The 22,936-nt window shown below is 46.1% G+C and overlaps 1 pseudogene; it reads right to left on the reverse strand.

Annotated features, from left to right (window-relative positions):
- Positions 1–20,627: 20,627 nt before the first annotated feature.
- LOC142452441 (AP-5 complex subunit sigma-1 pseudogene) lies at positions 20,628–21,217 on the reverse strand (annotated as a pseudogene).
- Between the last annotated feature and the right edge of the window lie 1,719 nt (positions 21,218–22,936).

Genomic DNA, 22,936 nt, shown 5'->3' on the forward strand with positions numbered 1-22,936 from the left:
AAAATTTTGTTGTTAATGCTGGAGTGAGATGATATCTTATTGCTTGAACTCCTTTTGTTGTGTGTGATTTAGGTGAAAGTTTGCAGGGCAGATTATGTTCCGGTTCAAGAACTTGTACATAATTATAACCTCCACAATATAACACCCCTTGTCCCTCTTCCTGTTTCCATTATTCCGCTTTCTTAATCCTTCTGAAATTTGCCTTTGAGTAACTGCTGTCCTTTGTTGCTGCTCCCCGTACAGACCTTTCTAGTATTTGGCTGAAAATTGAGCAATGGGGTAAACTCATTTCCAGACTTGAAGGGTGATGACGGGTCATAGTCTCAAGGGCCCTGCTTGTCTCTGTCTTACCAGAGAGCTTCGTCTTTTTTTTAGGATTTTGAGTTTTGTCCCATATTTTCTCTCACTCTATCCAGGACATTTTAATGGGAGTCCTTTCAAAGCAGTTGGCAGTGGTAGGTGTGTCAGTCTTGGTAGACTAGAGAAACAAACCGAGGGAGACTCATATGTGTATAAGAAAGAGGCTTATATACAAGAGCAGCTGGATATTGAGAAAACATCCCAGCCCAGTCCAGAGCCAAGTCCATAAGTCTGATATTAGCCCATATGTCCGATACCAATCTATAAAGACCTCTTCAGACTCAAGAAACACATGCAATGATGCTGAATGCAGGAAGATCACAGGCCACTGAGTGGAAAGTCTTGTGGATCCGGTGGCATAAGCATCTCTGTGCTGGTAGGGGTCTCCATGTAGCTTCTCCAGCTCCATCGGCCTTTCTTCATGTGTCCTCCCCATAGGGATGTCTCACGGAGTGAGCATGTGTCCTGCCTCCAGCAAGCAATCTATCTCCTTAGTGCCTCTAAATGAGGTCATCAAGCTGCGGCCCTATTGACAGACTAAATTCCACCCCTTAACTCTGAATCCTCAAATTGACAAAAGCTTATGTAACTACCATAGTAGGTAACTGGCACCATCTTCATTTTGGTCTTGGCATCATGGAGGCTGGTCCATTCGTCCATTGCACTGTTTCCTGGTGCCCTCAGTTTTCTTTACCTGTCTTTCTTCCTGACAGGAAGAGACCAAAGGTTGCACTTTCATCACTTAGTTTTGGTTTCCAGTGCATATGAAGATTATGTTTATTATAGTCGGTTAAGTGTGCAATAGTGTTTTTATTTTTTGGTAAGAATCAATACCAATCTAGTTCCAAGGAGTTGGAGATTGAAAAAGTCCCCAAAATTCTACTCTTTCAAGATGATAGTCTGGCTCCATTTCCCTTTCACTCTTCCTTTGAGAATATTCCCTCGTGTCTCTGGGTTCTTCGAATTGATACAGGATGCCATGGAACTCAAGAACGTCTGAGGACATGTCTCACATGGTGGTGGGTGGCACTGTGTAGTCCAAAATTGGAAGATCAGGCAGGGGCCAGAGCACACACTCTTTCCTGGCTCTTGCCAGTGATGTGGTCATACCCTCCCTCTCTCAGTGGGTTGATTTTAGATGCAGCTGGATGGCAATTGCAGGGAATCCTGTTCACAATTACTCATAGGTGAATCCGATCAGTATCTTCATTCACCTTCTTAGCAGACCATGCAGGGAAAAAGGTCTTTGTTGAGAGTGAGTTAGTGTAATCAAATTTCACCAAAATATTATTCTCCACCGAAGGAAAGGTCTTTTGGTGGGAGTTACATCATGCCATCAAATCTCACCCAAATATAATTATTCTGCATCTTTGGACTATATCTTATTTATGTAAATATAATGTGGGGCCTCTGGTAAGATGTTTCCGGGAGGCATTTGCGTCCTATGAATCTTAATCAACTAAGCCTTTCCCCAGGCCACCCCAGAAAGAGTTTTCTTTTACGTCTCAGCTGTAGCACCCGAATCCTTACACTCACTGTAAGTAATAGTAACCAAAATAGCCACAAAACAAAGAGCGTGTCCGTTTCTCATGCCTGCAAGGTCGTCCTATTCCTGTGTGTTATCAGATAGTCCGCCAAAATGGGACTATAGCCACAGGCATATGAGATTCAGCATTACACAAGGGATTGTGGCTGGAAGGGCCATGCTACTTGAGTATACTCAAATGGACATCTATGTCATAAATAATTATTATGCATCTTGTTTGCATGTTTGATCAGTTTCAACCTGAAGACTTTGATAGCATTCTTGGTCTTCAAAGCCTTTGCTTTGGTTTCAGTTTTGGAAAGGGCAGGGGCTTCCACCTTGTCTTTTGGCATCGATTTAGTTAAAAAGAAAAACTCAAGGCTTACAGTTATAGTCTGTGGTCTACAGTTTGGTGGTGAGAAAGCAGAAAGTTCCTGTGTGGCACAAACAGTATGCCCTTGACCATAAAGGTTGCCATGCCATAAAGGTTGGCATGTTGAACCTACTCAGCTGGGCCACAGAAGGCCGGTGTGCCACCTGGGTCTGTAAAGATTACAACAAAGGAAATCCTGTGAGTCGTCCAGCTCTGTACCACGCGGAGCCTCCCAGGAGTTGACACCATAGTGTGGGGTTTTGGGGGCGGAGGTGGTGGTTATATAAGAACTTTACTGGTATGTTTAAGGGGTTTTAAAAAAAGACAATTTGAGATAGCAGATTCAACTAAACATGTAATTGTTATATTAACTGATACACTTTTGCTTTATTATAATTTTTTTTGCTCTCTTAATGTTGTATTTTAAAAATACCTAATTGCAGCCTCACTGACTGAGGACATACTAAACATCATGATATTATTCCTGGCTGTGGAGTCCATTCTGATTCAGAGTGAACCTACAGGACAGAGTAGAACTGCCCATAAGTTTCCCAAGGCTGTAATCTTTGCAAGATTACATTGTATCCCCAGCAGAGCCACTGGTGGGTTCAAACTGAGAACCTTGTCAAAAAAGTACATTTCAAAATCCATTTTGAAATATAAAATGCTGGATGTGTTTAGAGAAAAATTGCTAAAATCTAAATTTCTACTTCTTAATTTTTTTGTAGGATGGTGGGGAGAATAATGAATTCGTCAGGGCTGCACTGTCCAATACAGTCGCTACTAGCGACATTTGGCAATTTAAATTCAACGAGAATTAACTAAAATTTAAATTCAGTTTCTTACAGCACTAGTCACATTCCAAGCAGTCAATAGTCACCTATGGAGAGTGTCTACTGGATGTGTTGTACAAATATACTCCGCCATTATTGCATGAGGGTCTATTGGACAGCACTGTCTTAGGGGAAGTGTTGAAAGCTATATATGTAAATTTGACAGATGTGAACTCAAGTACATGTATGTCCTAGCCTTGGTTTGATGTCAGTATCTGACCTCAAAATAACAAACAATAACAACAACAGCAAATCAGAGTCCATACAATTCTGGGATTGTCCTGAATCTTGACTGTGGGCCCTGAAACTCCCCAATCTGTATAATATCAAGCAGCAATAGCAGGAAAAGAGCTGGTCTTTATGCATATAGGTCGGTACCTATGGCTTGGGATGTTCTCCCTTAAACATGACTTCTATTAAGACAAAGTGGTACAGGAAGAAGAGGCTGCCTCTGGCCTTCCTCATTCACCTTTGGTGAATGGATTGTGTGTTGGAGGTGGCTAGGGGAAGAGTCCTAGTGGAAGTTTATGCCTGAAAATGAAAGCAAACCCAAACCGGTTGCCATTGAGTGGCTCTTTGCTCTTGCAACCCACGTGCGCCGAGCAGACTTGCACAACAGAGTGTCTTCAGGCCTTTGGAAGGCGCTCTCCAGGCTTTTCTTCCAAGGGGCTCTGCGTGGCCTCCAACAACCCACCTTCTGCTTAGTCTCAAGCGACATCAAGAGCATATCTAGGTGTACCGCATAGTGACTTGTAATTTATGCCTCTTAGGTCTCAATTACTCTAATTTTTTTTGTGTGTGGGGAGATCATGCTGGAACACCTAGGATCACAAAAATAAATTGCTCAAGATCACCCACTCTGTATATAGCCAAAGGGGGACCCTAGCCCAGGTGTACTTGGGCTTCCCCAATTTGCTAGGAGCAGCCCTGCCAAGGGTACTTAGGCACCATTTGTCCTTCATATGTCAGGAGCTGCCAAGTAGAGGTATGAGATGGTGTGTGTGTGTGTGTAGTGTATATTACCAGCTGTGCCTCAGATTTCTGGGCTGCATAGATAGGGACTGCTATAGATGATCTAGCTACAGATAGGGCAGAACATTCTGCAAGGCTGTGATACCAGAAGTGGCAAGGTGTGGGAAACCGATTTCTCCAAGTCATCTCCCCCATATACGTTAGACTTAGGACACTGCTTGCAGCTAATGGTTGTCAAGTTATCTCCCTGAAGGCAGTCAGTTGCCAGACTACAGGTAGGCCCCTCTCCCTGCTGTTAAGGACAGTGGTATACTTCTCCCTAAAGGCTTAGTAGGTTTACACCCTACTGATAATGGTTTCTATGGAGATCCAGAGAACAGATCAAACTGGCTCAGTGACATCCAAAGTTAAGCTGCCTTCCTGAATCTAGGATCTGCCCATCTTGTCCCATGTATACCCCCAACCCCTCCTCTTCCTATTGCATGTATATCCCTAGATTGTCCCCCTCTCATTGCTGTATAACCTATAGTGCAACCCCTTCCTATGACGTATGTCTTTACCTGTAATTAGTGGGCTTGCACTTGCATGCCCCACAAAGATATATAGGCCTGGGTTAGCAATAAAGGCCTCTCTCTCAGGCTCCCCTCTTGGCCTCTCATTGGTTTCCCCTCTCTTCTCCCTTCCTTGCTCCCGTTCCCTTTCCCCTTGTCCTCCTTCCCCTCCCCCCTCTCCACATGGACCACCAAGTGGCACTGAGGTAAGCATGTTATCATGAAATGTGTCTGACTCCATTATTTCTCTCTCTTCTATCTCTCATGCTCTCGATGACTTTAATATAATATTTATATATCTCAACTGTACATTTGCACTTATTAAACCCATGATTAGTGGTGGGGGGATGGCACCCCTTCCATCCACAGCAAGGTGAGGTAAAGACTCAAAGAAAAGACTGAGGAAGTGCTCGTGATGGGAGAAGAGAAACTTTGTGTAAGTGAGGTATGGTAGTTACATAATCTGTTGTCAATTTGAGACTATTAAATTTGTTTCATATCTATTCCTAGGGTAATATCACCAAGTTTTTTACAGTTTTATTGGATCGTAATCCACATACCACACAATTCAACAGTTCAATCATATCAAGAAAAATTGTACACTCTGTGCCACAATCAATTTCAGAACATACCCCCCCCCATGACAGATCACCTTTAAATGAGTGTGTAATCACCTTCAGTTCTGGCCCTCACTGCCCCTCCCACCTTCGTTACTCCCATCCCCCTGCACACCCTTGCATTGGTTATTCTCGCTATGCGCGTCACACACTGGGAAACCCAACAGAAACAATAAAGAATGAAATGAAGTGGTAAGGATAAAATGATAGTAATATGTAGATAAAAATACAATGAGCAAGAAAAAAGACCACCATTGATATTTAAAAGCCACTAGCATCTACGAAACACACAATGTTCCTCTGGCTCCTTGAGGCTTCCTCCCCCCTGACTATCATGACCCCAGCTCTGCCTTACAAGTCGGACTGGTCTGGAGCATGTATACTGGTCTAGACAAGAGCTCTCGACACACAGAATCCAGTACAGATAAATCCCTTGTGAACAGAAATGGGAGTAGCGATACCAAGAGGGTAGAGGGAAGCTGAGGGCAGAAGGGGGAGAAAAGGGGGAACAGATCACAATGGCTGCTGCAGATCGAAGATTGTAGCTATCAGCATGGACTACAGCTCAATGGAAAGAAAACCATAAATGTCACAACTGGTAAAATGCTAAATGAAGAAAAGGCTGAAGCTGTCGAGGATTTCTTCTTGCTTGGATCCACAATCAATGCTCACGGGAAATAGCAGTCAAGGAATCATATGAGGCATGGCATTGGGTAAATCTGCACAAGGCGTCTTTAAAGTGTTGAAAATCCATAATAGAAACACCATATTTAACAGCTACAGATCATCCCCTGGGCCAGATGATTACCAGGTGACCAGGACATAGCAATCACTGCAGAGGCTCAAGTTCCGACTCAGTCAGCATGAGCATAGGGCCCTCAATAGGGGCAGTGGATTACTTAATGTGGGCTCTTCTAAGTCACAGTCTCTAACTCTCACCAAACCATCTTTCCCTGCACGTGTCTGGGAAGAGGGGGAGGGAACTCACCGGTGAGTCCTTGTGAACAAGATTCCCTGAAATGCCATCTTACTGTGTGTAGAAGGAGCCCTCTGAGAAGCAGGAGGAGAGGTCGCACTACCAGCAAGAACCAGGCGTGGCCCTTGTCCTCGGAACCCCAGATTCCTGCTCAGTGAACCGCCTGGACCCGAAGACCGCTGAGCCGTCAGAGGAGCCACAGCAGCGAGCGCGGGCAAACCGATGAATTTCCTAACCTACGGAGCCAGCGAAGCGAGCCTTTTGAGTAGCAGGTCGTTTATGCGGGAGCTCAGGGCGCTGACTGGGCTGACCCACGGTGAGGCGTGCGTGGAGTGAGATGCCCCTGTGGGCATTAGCAGACCTGAACGGACTTTGTGATGTGTCCTGATTAACAACGCAAGCCTGAGCATTTCTCCCTGCCATGACAACTTAACTTCCTTAACAAACCCTGGAGCCATGAATTTGGTCTGTGACTTCTGGGGCGCCACGCAGTGGATTAGAATCCAGAGACAAAATAGACATTGCTGAAGACATCCCACCCTCAGACATGCGTTCTTTCCTGCTGAGGACGATAACACCGCTCGTGTCATCCATGAACTCTCCGCATGCGAGCGTGTATTTATTGTTCCCGCGAGCTGGGCCTGCTCAGCACCTTGGTAGCTCAGCAGGAGGAGTGCAGAGGGGATGGATGGTCTTTTCTAGTGACCAGTCTTTGCGGGTTTTCTGCCTAAAGAAATAGCTTAGGTTTGTGCTGCGTGCACAGATATGCTGGTGTACTAGCATCTTTTACGAATGGACGGAGGCAGGATGCTCCTTAGCGCAAAACGGTCGCTCCCTGAAGAGACCCAGAACTCTGTTAAGCCATTGTAGTGGGTGAATCGGAAAGGAAACATTCCTGATGCCAGAGATTCTAGAACAGTCCTCAGGAGATGGTCACACACCTTGGGCAGGAGACAACGAGCAATGTCTGTTGGTGGCAGGAGACATTCTGTTTATTTCCTTTGATTACTCCTTCTGTGTTTGTTCTGCACATGCTGCGGGAGGGCCCAAAGGGTTCATGGAAAGATTGTATTTTCATTCATTAGGGAGTCATTTTGGGGTTCAACAGCTGGAAAGGAGAGGGGCCAAAAACAGAACTGGGCCGAGAAAGGAGTGGAGGGAGGTGTGGGCCAGTGAGCCACCCTGCAGGGCTTGCCGGGCCGAGACAGCTTTCGGTAGTATGAGGTGTTGCATTATGGTGAGTGGTCCAGGCCTTGTACCATCCGGGGGTCAGCGTCAGATGTGGGGTCCTTGGACAGAGGTGTCCCCCTCAGCGGGGCAGTTCTCTTCCGTGCAGGCTGCGTCCATATCGCGGACAGCTGAAGAACCGTTACCTACAGCTCTCTCTTCAGTCGGGGGTCTCATTCCTGAAGGTGATTAGGATGCCACATTGCAGAGCTGACCTTGTTCATCTGCAATCGAAACAGACGCAACAAAACGCCGCTAAGAGCCTCGGCCCACATTCCTAGCCTCCTGGACACCCCCAGATCGGCCGTGTTAGTGCTCTCTTCCACTTGGTTGTTCCTGTCCAGTTGTGCACCCAGCACGCCTTCCCCATGGCTTGGCACGCTTTCCTGGAATAGTGTGAACGCTTCTGAGACTGTAAAACATGAGACCTGTCCGGCCCTTCATAAAAACCCACTTGGATCACAAAATGGGCTTCGGTGTGAATTCTCTCTCCTGCAGAGCCAAGTACCGAGGTATGACCCACTTGAGAAACCTTACATTTCTACTGAGTTCCGTGGAGTCACTGTGACACTGAGCCAACTTCTCAGTTAGATGGTTGCTTATTTATCTTATTTATCTTTAAGCCTTTAGAACCCCAGATGCTATATCTTTTGATAGCCGGGCACCATCAGCTTTCTTTACCACATTTGCTATGTACCAATTTTGTCTTCAGCAATCGATCATGTTGGGATGGTAAGCATCACAGAATGACAGGTTATCAGAAGAAAGTGTTTTTGCATTGAGGGAGCCTTTGAGTAGAAGCCCAATGTCCAACTGCTACCTTAATACTTAATATATAAATATATGTACATAGATCTAGTTCCCTATGGCTTCATAGAAATATATTTATATATGTACATGTTTGTATTTAGACCTCTTTAAATGTGAAATATTTATAGACATAGATTGCCAGGCCTTTTCTCTGCAGCACCACTATTATGTAAACTGTAAGAGGAGGTTTTAAAAGGTTTGTGGAAAGATTGACTTAGAAGGTAATTGAATTTTCCCACAAACTTTTTGTTGAAGTTTTTTGTACGGAGGACTTTTGGGAAACATTTCCTTTAAAAATAACCTCGTGAATTCATTTAGGACAGTGGTTCTCAACCCTCCTAATGCCATGACCCTTTAATACAGTTCCTCATGTTGTGATGACCCCTTAATCATAAAATTATTTTCGTTGCTAATTCATAACTGTAGTTTTGCTACTGTTATGAATTGGGTGACTCCTGTGAAAGGGTCAGTTGACCCCCAAAGGGGTCTTGACCCACAGGTTGAGAACCACTGACTTAGGCTCAAGCAAAGTGTCCCTTATCCCCTGAGGCATTCTGGTAGTGTCTTACTGCAAGATGAGGCTGGAGGGGCATGGCCTTCTCAAGGGCTGCTCTGACCAGCTGTAAGGCTCTATAGGCAATTTTACTAAATCATGTGGATAGATAAAGTTAATTGATTTTCCTTTCCTTCTAAATATGGTTATCACAGGAGAATCTGTAGTGCTTGGGAGAGCAGGCTGCAAATTCTGAAGCAAAGACCTTTCATATCTTTCAAGAGAGTCCTGGATAATCAGAATAAGATTGAGCTCCATCTAGTGGCTAATGCTGGAATCAGTTTTGGAAGTAAGAATTTACAAAATTTTGGAAATGGAACTATTCTTTTAAGAGTAATAGAAAAATAATTTAAAAAATAACCACAAGAAAAATAATTATAATAGAAAAATCATGAAATTATAAAGAGTTAAATGATTAATTATGAAAATGATAGAGTCCAATTCAGCAGAGTAGATAGATACAAAGCATGTAGTAGTACACATGGGATCCTTGCTAAGACTTTAAAAGAACAATACACTAAAACAGTCTGTGGAAAAATGAGGCCTATGGAAATGTAAAGAGACTGGGTAATTGTAATGCAGAGGAAACAGAAACAGCCCTTGTTTGATAGTCCATGAAAAACGGAAGGCCAGGGGCGAGAGGCTAGCAAAAGATACAGCGTCTGGGGTCTTAAAGGCTTGAAGGCAAACCAAGTGTCCATCTAGCTCAGAAGCAACAAAGCCCACATGGAAGAAGCACACCAGCCTGTGTGATCACCAGGTGTAAAAGGGATCAGGTATCAGGCATCATCAGAACAAAAAATTATATCATCGTAAATAAGGGGGAGTGCAGACTGGGGAGTGCAGATTGGGGACCCTACACCCAAGTGTAGGCAACTGGACATCCCCTTACAGAAGGGTCTGGGGAAGGACACGAGCAAGTCAGGGTACAGTGTAGCAATGATGAAACATACAATTTTCCTCTACTTTCTAAATGCTTCCTCCCCCCACACTATCATGATCCCAATTCTACCTAACAAATCTGGCTAGACCAGAGGATGTACACTGGTACAGATAGGAACTGGAAACATAGGGAATCCAGGGCAGATGATACCTTCAGGACCAGGGGTGTGAGTGGCGATACTGGAAGGGTAGAGGGAGAGTGGGTTGGAAAAACGGAACTGATTACAAGGATCTACATGTGACCTCCTCCCTGGGGGATGGACAACTGAAAAGTGGGTGAAGGGAGTTGTCAGACAGGGAAAGATATGACAAAATAATAATTTATAAATTATCAAGGACTCATGAGGGCGGGGGGAGCAGGGAGGGAGGGAAAAAAAAGAGGACCTGATGCAAAGGGCTTAAGTGGAGAGCAAATACTTTGGAAATTATGAAGGCAATTAAGATACAGATGTACTTTACACAATTGATGTATGTATGGATTGGGATAAGAGTTGTATGAGCCCCTAATAAAATGTTTAAAAGCAAAAACCACAGCAAAAAAAAAAAAAAGGAAATGGAGGAAAGAACTAGGTGACAAAGTGTATTTATAGAGGTCCAAAGACTGGAATGTACATATGTAAATATATGAGTGTAGGGAAACAGATCTAAGTGCATATATTTATAGGTTTAGTACTAAGGCAGCAGATGGACATTGGGCCTCCACTGAAGCACTTACTCAATGCAAGAACACTTTCTTCTATTAAATTGGCATTCCAGGATGCACACCTTCCTGACACGATTGATCAAGAAAAATATGTACATAAGCAAATGTGGTGAAGAAAGCTGATGGTGCCCGGCTGGCCACCAGGTGTAGAAGGGACCAGTTATCAGACATCAAAGAACTAAAAATCATATCAGTGGGTGCCCACCAACCTGATAGGACCACTGAAGACAAACGTGTGCATAAGCAAATGTGGTGAAGAAAGCTAATGGTGCCCATCTATCAAAAGATATAGCGTCTGGGGTCTTAAAGACTTGAAGATAAACAAGCGGCTATCTAGCTGAGAAGCAACAAAGCCCACATGGAAGAAGCACACCAGCCTGTGTGACCACAAGGTGTCAAAGGGATCAGGTATCAAGTATTAAAGAATAAAAAATCATATCATTGTAAATGAGGGTGAGTGCAGAGTGGAGACCCAAAGCCCATCTGTAGGCAACTGGACACCCCCTTACAGAAGGGTTGCGGGGAGGAGATGAGCCAGTCAGGGTGCAGTGTAGCAAAGTTTGAAACATACAACTTTCCTCTAGTTCTTAAATGCTTCTTCCCTCCACTATCATGATCCCAATTCTACCTTACAAATCTGGATGTACACTGGTACAGATAGGAACTGGAAACACAGGGAATCCAGGACAGATTAGACCTTCAAGACCAGTAGTCAGAGTGGCGATACCTGGAGGGTGGAGGGAAGATGGAGTAGAAAGGGGGAATCAATTACAAAGATCTCCATATAACCTTCTCCTTGGGGGATGGACAACAGAAAAGTGGGTGAAGGGAGATGTCAGACAGTGTAAGATATGACAAAATAATAATAATTTATGAATTATGGAGGGTTCATGAGGGAGGGGTAGTGGGGAGTGAGGGGGAAAATGAGCTGATATTAGGGGCTCAAGTAGAAAGCAAATATTTTGAGAATGATGATGGCAACAAATATACAAATGTGCTTGACACAATGGATGTACGTATGGATTGTGAAAAGAATTGTATGAGCCCCCAATAAAATGATTAAAAATATATGTATTAATTCATACTATGAAAACTATGAATTTATTGAATTATGAATACTATATTGTATAGTTTTCCTTTGAAAACCTGTGATTAAACAATAAATCTCAGAATCAGAAAAAAAATAACACAGCCTTATAAAATTCACCACAAAGAGGTTCTCTGAAAACATCATTAGAAGAAGTACTTCTGATAAGATGGTAGACTAGACAGATGGACTACCCAGTTCCTCTTTAATAAGGACAGGAGAGACCAAAAAAATAGATATGGATATATTAGGGTGGCATTTGACCTCTGACTTTGCAAAGGGGTAGGAAAATAACATTCAACATCACCCCAAGGCCGATTCCTATTAAGCTGAGGTCAGGCATGTCTCCACCATCCAACCTCTTTGCCAATTCAGACACCAACCATTCCTTCCACAGCACTCTCTTCTTCCCTGCTAAGTAAGTTTGGTAGTTCATTGTAATGGTTACACAGAACTCACAGACAATACTCATGATTACGAGGTTTATTAGGGAAGCGAACAGATTAAAGTTCAGGATCAGTAATGTTCAGAATACAGTTCTTCCAGTAGGACAGCTACTTTCCAGCCATGTCCTCAGGAAGTCCTTTTCCTGGTCCTCAGCCTCTTAGTCACATGGCCCCATGGCCTCTGCCGTCTTTGGGCAAATATTACACAGCTCCTTTAGGGGTGCTGATACATGCTTGCCACTCTATCTTAATTAAGTAAGCCTCAGCTGGAAGGCACTGAGCTCTAGCTCTGTGGGATGGCAAACCTTGGTCCTCTGATTAAGTGCCCGAAGGAACTTCATTTCACAAGCAAAACTCCTACCTGAAGGCACTCAGTTTACTTACTCTGTGGACTTAAAGTCCATCGCTTTGTCTTCTGCTCTGGCTCTTGGTTCTGCTGCTGTGCCTCCTTGGTCACTCTGTAACCGCTCCTCTGGTGTCACAGTGCTCTGTCTCCTGCATCAAGGAGGTTTAGCACACAGAGGTTTCAAGGTCCCAAGGATGTGCTCCACTTTGGGTCTTTTCTCCTCTTGCTTCTGAAATGGATCATTTTATACCCAGCAAGATGGCAAAATTGACCAATACCCATATTAGAGTTCCAAGTTGTTTTTTTTTATAGAAACAAAGTATTTATTGAGTTCCAAGTTTTTACAATCACAATTAACCCTGTTAACAATCATTCATAATTGAATCATATAATCTCTCAGCATCATCTCTTACCCAGACCTATCAGAGGAAATACAAAAGAGGAAACAGATACCTATCAAAAGGGGAGATCCATCCAATCTGCATGAGCCTCCCCAGTCTTCTAATAGGAGTTACAAAGACGATGGCTACAAGAGTCATATCAAGTAAACACCATCATAGCATGAGAATCTTGAGCTCCAGAGAAAAGAATAGAGAAGCGGCATAAATCTCAAGTAGAGAAAAGCTCAATAAATATGATAAAGGAGGAGATAGAGGAAGTGGAAGAATTGTCAGCTAGTCTGATACAATGTGGCTATTTTGAACTTTTGCAAATAACATTTGATCGAGACAGTGATTTGATAATTGGCTCTGCTGGCCAAGGCCCATGGAAATCCCCATACCATTACCTGGAGACTAGAAAGGTGTGATCCTCCCCTTATTACATTCAGTGACCAGAAGCATGATCAACTCCTTCCCTTAACCACCTGGCAGCCATTGATCACTCCTATCCCCACACCCAGTCTTTGTTCCTCTTGAGTTCTAAGGTTATGTAGCTCTAGAATTGGGCACTGGGTACATACAACCCCTGCATGTGGAGGTGTGTGAACTCAGCCTTCTAGGTACAGTAGAACATTCAGTGTCCAATGACTGACCTCCCCTAGCTTTTCACCCTGAGAAAGAGCCTCAAAATATATAAATGAAGCTTTAACAGAATTCAGGAGAGACATAGATAACTCTACAATAGTACTAAGAAACTGTAATTCATGACTTTTCATGAAGGACAGAACAGCTAGAAAGAAACTCAACAAAGATACAGAAGAACTAAAAAATAACATCAACCAATTTGACCTGTACATGGATGAAGCCTCTGGCCAATCCCCTTGAGCACAGACCAGGCATGAGTACCCTTGCTAAATGCATAGTGCATCGGAACGTGGATTATGGCAGATGCAGTTAGGCTGCAGTCTAACACCTTATTATTTGATTGCTGTTTTAACCCATTTTAAATTTGTTCTAGTTTTTAATATTTTCTGCTTTCTTGTCAATTGGGATTTTTCCGGCTTTGTCATTGTTGATATCTTTTTTTTGGGGGGGGGTTGTTTCTGTATGACTTTTGCTAGATAAATCCAAAATGGTGTATCTATTAACACAATAACTGGATTGATGGTTTCTTGCGTGTATGGCAGTAGAGGTTTGGGGTGTGTGGGTGGGGAACTAACAAGGACCACAAGAAAGAAGATGTTCTCAAATTGATTGTGGTAGTGATTACATAACCCTTCGTGATGTGATGGTACTATTGAATTGTATGATATGTCGATTATGTACCAATAAAACTGTTAAAAAGGAAAAAAAAGAAAAAGAAAGAAAATTAAGGATAGAGTATTACGATTACAGAAGAAGACGCTCAGGAAACCTTTGTTCATACAAAGGTGTTTCAAAAGTTCATGGACTAAAACGGATTGTGGTGCTGATTGTACAACTCTTCTTGATATGATTGAACTATGAGTTGTATGATATGTGGACTATGTCCCAAGAAAACTGCTTTGTAAAAAAAGTTTATGGAAATTAAAGATTAAAAGGGGCCAGCAAGTTATTGAGAGGTTTAAATAAGTAGCTTAAATTGTTGTATACAAAATTGATTAAGCTGAAATATAAACACACCAGCACCACCACCTAATTCACAATAAATAAATAATTGGTTTTTCCCATGAATTGAGGGGAAAAACCTTTTTTTAAAAAAAAACATTTTATTAGGGGCTCATCCACCTCTTATCACAATCCATACATATACATACATCAATTGTATAAAGCACATCCGTACATTCTTTGCCCTAATCATTTTCAAAGCATTTGCTCTCCACTTAAGCCCTTTGCATCAGGTCCTCTTTTTCCCTCCCTCCCTGCTTCCCCCTCCCTCATGAGCCCTTGATAATTTATAGATTATTATTTTGTCATATCTTGCCCTGTCCGACGTCTCCCTTCCCCCCTCCCAAATACGTGCTGCAATCTTAACCCTGTGCCTGTGACTGCATTCCTGTTTGGAAAGATAGGTTTGGGATGGGTCCTAAACCTGGTCAGGAGTGTTAGAGCAAATCTAACCAGTACACAAACCGGGGAAGATAGATGCCACGTGAGAATGGCCAAGGGACATCCGAGGCTACCTACAAGAAAGGAACTCGAGCCTTCGAGACCCTGGTTTGGACTCAGCCCCCAGAACTTTGAGAAAGTACATTTCTGTTCTTTAGAACTGTGCCCCCGCCTCCCATCCTTCATGGTATTTCTGTTTCATTACTAGGAAACTAAGACAAGAGAATATATTGCTGTCAGTGTGTTTTCAGAGTTTAAGCTCTTTGGGGCTTGAATTTTATTCTGTACAATCCTTAGATCATGCAGGCTGGAGTACTTCTCCTGGGTGGACTTAGTTGACCCCTCACTTAGATGGCTGTTTGAATTTAGACAAGCCGTAAGGACCCTACTCTTCCAAAGCAATGAAGAAAACTCAGCCAAACACATGCTCACCTGGTTGCTTATTTTAATGGCTATCTTTGCCAGCGCAAATACATGGAAAAGACTAGCGAGGATCAAACAATGAAAGTGCTGGCCTCTGGGAAATAGAAGAAAGGGCTGGGAGGCAAGGGGCATTTATAGAGGTCTAGACAAAGACATGTACATATGCAAATATATTTATACATGAGGACGGGGAAATAGATCTATGTGCCTATATTTATAGGTTTAGTATTAAGGTGGCGGAAGGACATTGGACCTCTACTCAAGTACTCCCTCAATTCAAGAATACTTTCTTCTATTAAATTGGCATTCTATGATGCTCACCCTCCTGACACAACTACTGAAGACAAAGCGGGTGAACAAGCAAATATGGTGAAGAAAGCTGATGGTGCCCGGCTATCAAAAGACATAGCTAGCATCTGGGGTCTTAAAGGTTTGAAGGTAAACAAGTGGCCATCTAGCTCAGAAGCAACAAAGCCCACATGGAAGAACACACCAGCCTGTGTGATCACAAGGTGTCGAAGGGATCAGTTATCAGGCATCAAAGAACAAAAAAATCATATCATTGGGTGCACACCTCCAGGATACGATCACTGAAGACAAATGGGTGCATAAGCAAATACAGCGAAGAAAGCTTATGGTGCCCAGCTATCAAAAGAGATAGCGTCTGGGGTCTTAAAGGCTTGAAGGTAAACAAGCGACCATTTAGCTCAGAAGCAACAAAGCCCACATGGAAGAAGCACACCAGCCTGTGCGATCACAAGGTGTCGAAGGGATCAGGTATAAGGCATCATCAGAACAAAAAAAACCTTACCAGAGTGAATGAAGGGGAAAACGCAGAGTGGAGACCCAAAGCCCATTTGTCAGCCAATGGAGATCCTCTTGCAGAGGGGTCTAGGGGAGGAGACGAGTCAGTCAGGGTGCGATGTAGCACCGATGAAGAATACAGCTTTCCTCCAGTTCCTAAATGCTCCCCTACCCCCCAACTATCATGATCTGAATTCTAGCTTGCAAGTCTGGATAGAGCAGAGGATGTACACTGGTGCAGATAGGAGCTGGAGGCACAGGGAATTCAGGCCAGATGATACCTTCAGGACTAGGGGTGTGAGTGGCGATACTGGGAGGGTGGAGGGAGAGGGGGTTGGAGAGAGGGGACCAATTACAAGGATCTATGAGTGACTTCCTCCCTGGGGGATGGACAGCGGAAAAGTGGGTGAGGGGAGACGTTGGACAGGGCAAGATATGACAAAATAATGATTTGTAAATTATCAAGGGCCCATGAGGGAGGGGGGAGCTGGGAGGGAGGGGAAAAAAAGAGGATCTGATGCAAAGGGCTTAAGTGGAGAGCAAATGCTTTGAGAATGATGAGGGCAATGAATGTACAGATGTGCTTTACACAATTGACGTATGTATGGATTGTGATAAGAGTTGTATGAGCCCCTAATAAAATGTTTTAAAAAATTAATGGGAAAAAAAAGTGCTGGCCTTTGAATGCAGAAGTGACAAGGATCTGCCAGTCAGGGCTTCTATAGAACGGTACAGAAAAGAGGGCGCTGAACTTGATTGGTCTTGGGTGGGCTCATGACTTAAGCAGCACCTGGAAACCTGGCCGGAGGATCAGGTGGAAGACAGAAAGAGCGAGAGAGTGAGTGAGAATGCCAGGCTGGGAAGGCAGGACTCCATCGAGGGTCCCAAGACAACCTACTTGCCCACTATCCAGACATGCCTGGTCAACTGTCCGCACCTGTCCCCTCTTCCCTCCCCACCACGGCAGAGAACATGGCTGTGGTTCCAACGCCCTTATTGGCTCCTTTGGTGGCTCTTAGAAAACACAAAATCCTTTGTCTTAGGAAGGTTGATTTTGTCACGAAGCCCTCTCCCCACAATTCAGGCAGAGACACCTACCTTGTTCTTGACGCTCTAGGTCCTTGCTTTCCACCCGCAGGGCCACAGCCTGAAGCCACCACCTTCCAGGATTTGGCCCCTCGACAGTGACTCTTGTCTTGCCTGAGGCGGTGAACCCTCGCTTCAGCTGAATGAGGGCGCAGCTGTGTTTCTCCAGGTGACCAATGAAGGTCAGCCTTTGAGGAACCTGTACTCGGGATACCCATAAGCCCCTAACCCCCTTTGGGGGGGAAGGTTAGACAGTAGGCACAGCAGGGATGTAGAGTCTAGGAAGGCTGGAAGTCTCAGGGACGATGGGGGAAGTGAGGGTGGCCCTGACCTGGGAAAGACGGCTCACCAAAGATAAGCTCCTCCACCTCCTGGTCCGTATAAAACACCAACGGATTCAGAAAGCTTCCCAGCCCGGTCCACCACGGCTGCCATCCCTCAGTGCTGGTTCTGTTGGTACTCATGATCATGCAGAGTTCTGACCTGGTCCACAAGAGGACAAGTTCAGGCCCTGGGTGGACCCCCAGTTTATAAAGGATATAGAAACTATCAAGAGGAGGCTGCATCCTATTCTCAGTACTGATGGTTACAGAGCTCCGCCTCAGACACCAACTAATTGCTCTCAGAAGGGGCTTAATCCTCAAGGAGCACAACCCCTTGATGCTAATTTGGTCATTAGATCAATGTTGGCTCCTCTGACTGACTGATGTGAAGGGTTTTATGCGGGGGATTGGACCAGCTCTCAAGCTTCAAGCTGGGTCCGAACTGAGGCGTGCGGATGAAAGGAAAAGAAAGAGACACACAAAGCATGGGATTGGGAGGACTTCAATCTGATGGACGGAAGTACCGAGTATATTCAAAGCTTGGCTTTTATACTCTTCTTACAAGGGAATGATTACAAAGTAAATCTTAAAGCACTGAATTTAAAAAACATTTTGAACCTTTTAGCATGTAAACATTACTTAACTAGGCATACTGTCTAAACACTTGACTAATAACAGCACTATATTCTAAGATAAGCACAATGACATGCAGGGTTACAGAGAGTCACAAAGGGGTCATAAAGAACTGAGTTATCTCGCAATGCTTTTAGCTGCAAGGTAAACAGAGCACAGGAGACTAACTAGTCACTCATCAATAAACACCTTGACCAGCAGACCTCCGACAGTTTCAACACAATTTCAAAGGATTTTGGGTTGTTTGTTTGTTTGTTTCTAATCACTTTATTAGGGGTTCATACAACTCTTATCATAATCCCTACATACATCAATTATATAAGGCACATTTGTACATTAATTGCTCTCATCATTCTCAAATCAAAGGATTTCTTTTATGTGATCAGTGTGAACCATGGTAGAGGGTTGAGGTGAGAAAAGGCTGGGGCAGGAAGACCCTAGATACTGTAGCCTAGTGTAGGAACTGGGGCATCCATTACACATGCTCAGAGGTTCAGGCTTCCGGCCAGGAGGGGGAGGTACACCTGGGTGGGCACTGCACCTGAATTGGCCCATCTAGGCCAGGTGAATTCAATTCAGCCAATGGGGTCGACCGGGGTCGACCAGGGTCGTCCACCACGCCTCCCGTGGAATAATTGAAAAAGGCAGGAGGCCGGAGCAACCATGTGACTTTTTTCTTTTTGACCATGTGACTTTTCGACCAGCTTCCAGGCAGGCGTCAAGGGGCGAGGGGCCCTGCGGGTGCCTGTGAAAACCTGAAACTTATTCTCGCATAAAACTCACTTGGATCACAAGCCAGGCTTCGGCGGGAATTCATTCTCTCGCGGAGTCAAAGACCGAAGTATAAAGATCTCACGATACCTCTCTGAGGATTGGAGCAGATACCACCAGCCAGTTAATCACATACTTGGAGCACATTTGTAGTCAAACAGAATTAGGTGTATTATTTTGTTTGCAAGTAAGGTGCCACAGACAACACGGAAAGTATCTTCCTTTTGTCAAGTGGAGCTGTTGGTTCTGAGGACTGATCAAGGAAGCAGAGCACAGGTCTCTGCTAGGGGTTGGGCTGTGTGGGAGGGGTGGCACCTTGATGGCTGTCTCTGACGTTTGGATGACCATGGGCTTGACTATAGTGTCCCCTCCAAGGAGCCTGGTAGCAGAGTGATTTACATTTTGAAATTCTAATCTTACAGTCAGTAGGTCCAACCCACCAGTCACTCCTGGGGACAAAGATGAGGTTTCTGCTCTTGTTCAGATGTACAGCCTCGGAAACCCACAGGGGCAGCTGTATTACTCTCTTTTATGAAGTTGAATCACCCGGGTGGCACTTGGTCTTTGAGTCTTGTCTCTTATGGGGTTTCAACATAGTGACTTTTTGTACATGTCTTGTCTCATCTCGTCCTTGAAAAGCCAAGGCAAGAGTTGATGACGTCACCCAAGCATCACTGCCCAAGACCAAGGGATTCCCTTGCATGACTGTCTGGAAGCCCTCAGCATGCTGATGGAGAATTGATGGATGCTCTCTCCTGAGCTGTGCAGAGTCTCTAAGTCAGGGGTTCTCAAACTTTTTAAACAGGGGGCCAGTTCACAGTCCGTCAGACCCGTTGGAGGTCAATCTATGGTTTTTTAAAAAAAACCTATGAACAAATTCCTATGCACCCTGCACATATCTTTTTTTTTTTTGAGTGGTGAAGACAACAAGTTTATTCAGACCCCCATCCAGAGAGGTGCTCACTCACAAAGCAGCACCAAAACCAACGCCAGGGGTGCATTAGGACTCACTGTGACCCCACATGAGGTCCTGAGACGCTCTGTATGGGAAGACCGCCCTATCCTTCTCTGGCTCTCTCTTTCGGGGGTAGACCTGCATTACTTAGACCCGTGGAAACAGGGCGAGATCACATAGGCCGAGTTTTTCTTTAAAAATGAGGACGCCGACAATGCCAAGGCCAGGCTGCTTGCACCCACCCGACTGGTGCCTTCTCTCCTCGCAGAAGGGGGTGGTGGGGTGCTGGCAAGGGTGGGGGGAAGCCAGGATTTTCTGGAGACATGGGTCAGAATCTAAGAAACAATAAAAGCCTCCCACAGAGGCATGCTTCTGAAATGTGGCGGGCCCTGGTGCCGAGCTGGCCTCGCTGACAACCATCCTTGTTGCTGTGGCCACAGGGGGTGCCAAGTCAGTGCCTGCCCACGTGGGAGGCACAGCGCCCCTAGGCGCACTGGTGTGTCTATGGGTTTGAGAAGTCGATGCAGGCAGTGTGCAGAGCAGAACCCCCTCACTGCCCTGGCCCCAGCTGCTGTCAGGGGTGGATTGGCTGGTCAGAAAGGGGAGAGGTGAGTGGAGCAGCGGAGTGGGCTTGACACAGGGTTGGAATCAGCCATGCCCTTGCTCTGGGCCCAGGATGCACTGTGATTCTGGAGCCCTGGCCCGTCCATTTGTCCTGTGTGGGGCAGCACATCAGAGCTGGGTGCAGGCTGTGCGGGAGGCAGAGGTCGAGGTTCATCTGACTGTGCCAGGCCTCTGTCCTCCCTCCCCACCCTCTCGGGCAGCCCCTCTCTAGGGAGAGGGTCAGAGGGCCCAGGCAGTGCTGAGCTCCTTCTCCAGGCCCTGGACGATCTGGTCACTGAGGAAGAGCAGCTGACCATGGTGCAGGAAGCAGGTGAGGATGGCCTCGATGCGGTCCGCCCGAAGCAGAAGGTTGGTGCCAGGGGCCAGCAGGAGGAGGTGGTCAGAGAGGAGGTGTGTCAGCAGCCGGAGGTACTCTCAGCCAGAAGCAGGTTCTCATGGGCATCCAGGACCTACGCTAAGCCTAAGGAGAGCACGCCCAGCCACACCACGGTCCGGGGCTCTCGGAAAGGGTCCCCTGCCTCCAGGTGAAGGTCCCATGTGGGGCATCATGCAGGGACGTGGTTCACCCTAGGATGACGGAGGCTGCAGGTCCACGATGAACAGCCGGTCCCCTGCTGCTGCTGCTGGCACATACGACTCCGCCTGTCTGGCAACGGCCAAGGTCTGCTCCTTGCGGAGGAGTCTGTCCCTCTCAGCCCATTTGGCCTTGGGTCATCAGGTGACTTCTCGACAGGAGCAGAGCACTCCGCTAAAGCCTGTGTCCTCGTCGTTCGGGCCCGCAGGGTGTGGATGAGGAAGGCACGGACCATGGATCCCAGGCAAGGGCCTTCCCCCACGAGACGTGGGCTTCCAGCAACAGGCCGTCCCCTTGGCGGCGGAGTGATGAGCAAGGGCAGCTGCGCGGCCCTTGGGCGCCCGCGCGAGCCTGGGTGCGCACAGTGGGTGCGGCAGTCCGGTCTGGGTGGTGGCGGGAGGTTGCGTGGAATTTATTTCCGACGGCTGATCGTGGGCCGTGGGCAGCATTCACCGTCCAATCGCAGACCCCGGCCCCGAGCCCAGTGGGGTGGGGCCGCGCTGGCCCCTTGCAGAAAGGGTACGCCCATTGCCCGCTCGAAGTCGTCGCCGACTCTGGGCGGCCGCGAGGGGGCGCAGCGGCCCGACGGCAATCCCGCGCAGGCGCTGTGCGGACCTTTCCTCCCGGGGGCGGTGTCGTCATCAGCCGGCGGGGCTCGGATTGGCGGAGCCGCCTCCCAGCCTTGTGGGCCAGCGGGGAGCCGCTATGCAGGGTGTGGGGCGGAGTTTTCCAGCTGGCCAATTAGTAGGCGGATCCTTGCACTTTGCCTCTAGGCTCCAGTGAAAGTCTGGAGAGTAGCACATATCTTATTTTGAAGTAAACAACAAAACGGGGCAAAAACACCCGGCGGGCCGGATAAATGTCCTCGACGGCCGCATGTGGCCCGCGGGCAGTAGTTTGAGGACGCCTGCTCTAAGTAGTTCTCCCAGAGGTACACAGCTGGCTTCTGGAGGGAGGCTTCAAGCATTGGAAAGTCTCTAGGGGGTCACCCCATTTACACACGGCTGAGTAGGGTGAAAATCACACAGAGAAAGTCATACTTTATTGTACTATAAAATATATAGTGATTTAAATGTGTCACACGTGAATGCAGAAGAGTGACCAAACCTTTAGGGTGTGATGACCCCTTAAGTCAGCGGTTCTCAACCTGTGGGTCATGACCCCTTTGGGGGTCAATGACCCTTTCAAAGGGGGCGCCTGATTCATAACAGTGGCAAAATGACAGGTAGGAAGTAGCAATGAAAATAATTTTATGGTTGGGCGGTCACCACAACCTGAGGAACTGTATGAAAGGATCGCGGCATGAGGAAGCTTGAGAACCACTGCCTTACGTGAAGGTCCGGAAGTCAGTAAGGATTTTGACTAACCAATGCAGCTGAATACCCTCACTATCCCAGTGTGGGAGCGGTTGTGTAAAAAAGACTACTTTTCCCTTGTCTTGGGCTTCCAGAGCACCCCAAACCCACTGAATCTCTCACCTGGTCACCTCAACACAACGTCTGGCCTTGACGTGTAGGCTCAAGGTGTGGGCAGGGAGCTGGCACTTGTCTCCATAAAGCACCTGGAGGTGGCAGGCGAGACACCAGAAATATGAAAGTCACTTGACTGTTGCAGCTGGAGTGTGGTGGGGGTCTGAGGTGGTTCTGCAGCCCCTGTTGTCACCACTGTCAAGGTCTCAGGTGCACTGCCATCCAGACCATACTGACTTATCGCATCCCCTATAGAGCAGAGTACAACTGCCCTTTGGTTTCAGAAACTTTATCAGTCTTTATGGGAATAGTCAGTCTCAGCTGTTTCCTGGGGACCAACTGCCACATAGGAAACACTGACCTTGTGATTAGCAGCCCAGTTCCTAACCCTCCTCCAGGACTAGCAAATTAGATGTTGTCCCTTACCCCATGATTCTCCACCACTCGTCTGTCAGTTTGTTGCAAGGTGGTGGCTTGCACGTTGC

The sequence above is a fragment of the Tenrec ecaudatus genome, chromosome 7, assembly GCF_050624435.1.
Source record: "Tenrec ecaudatus isolate mTenEca1 chromosome 7, mTenEca1.hap1, whole genome shotgun sequence".
Taxonomy (NCBI): Eukaryota; Metazoa; Chordata; class Mammalia; order Afrosoricida; family Tenrecidae; genus Tenrec; species Tenrec ecaudatus.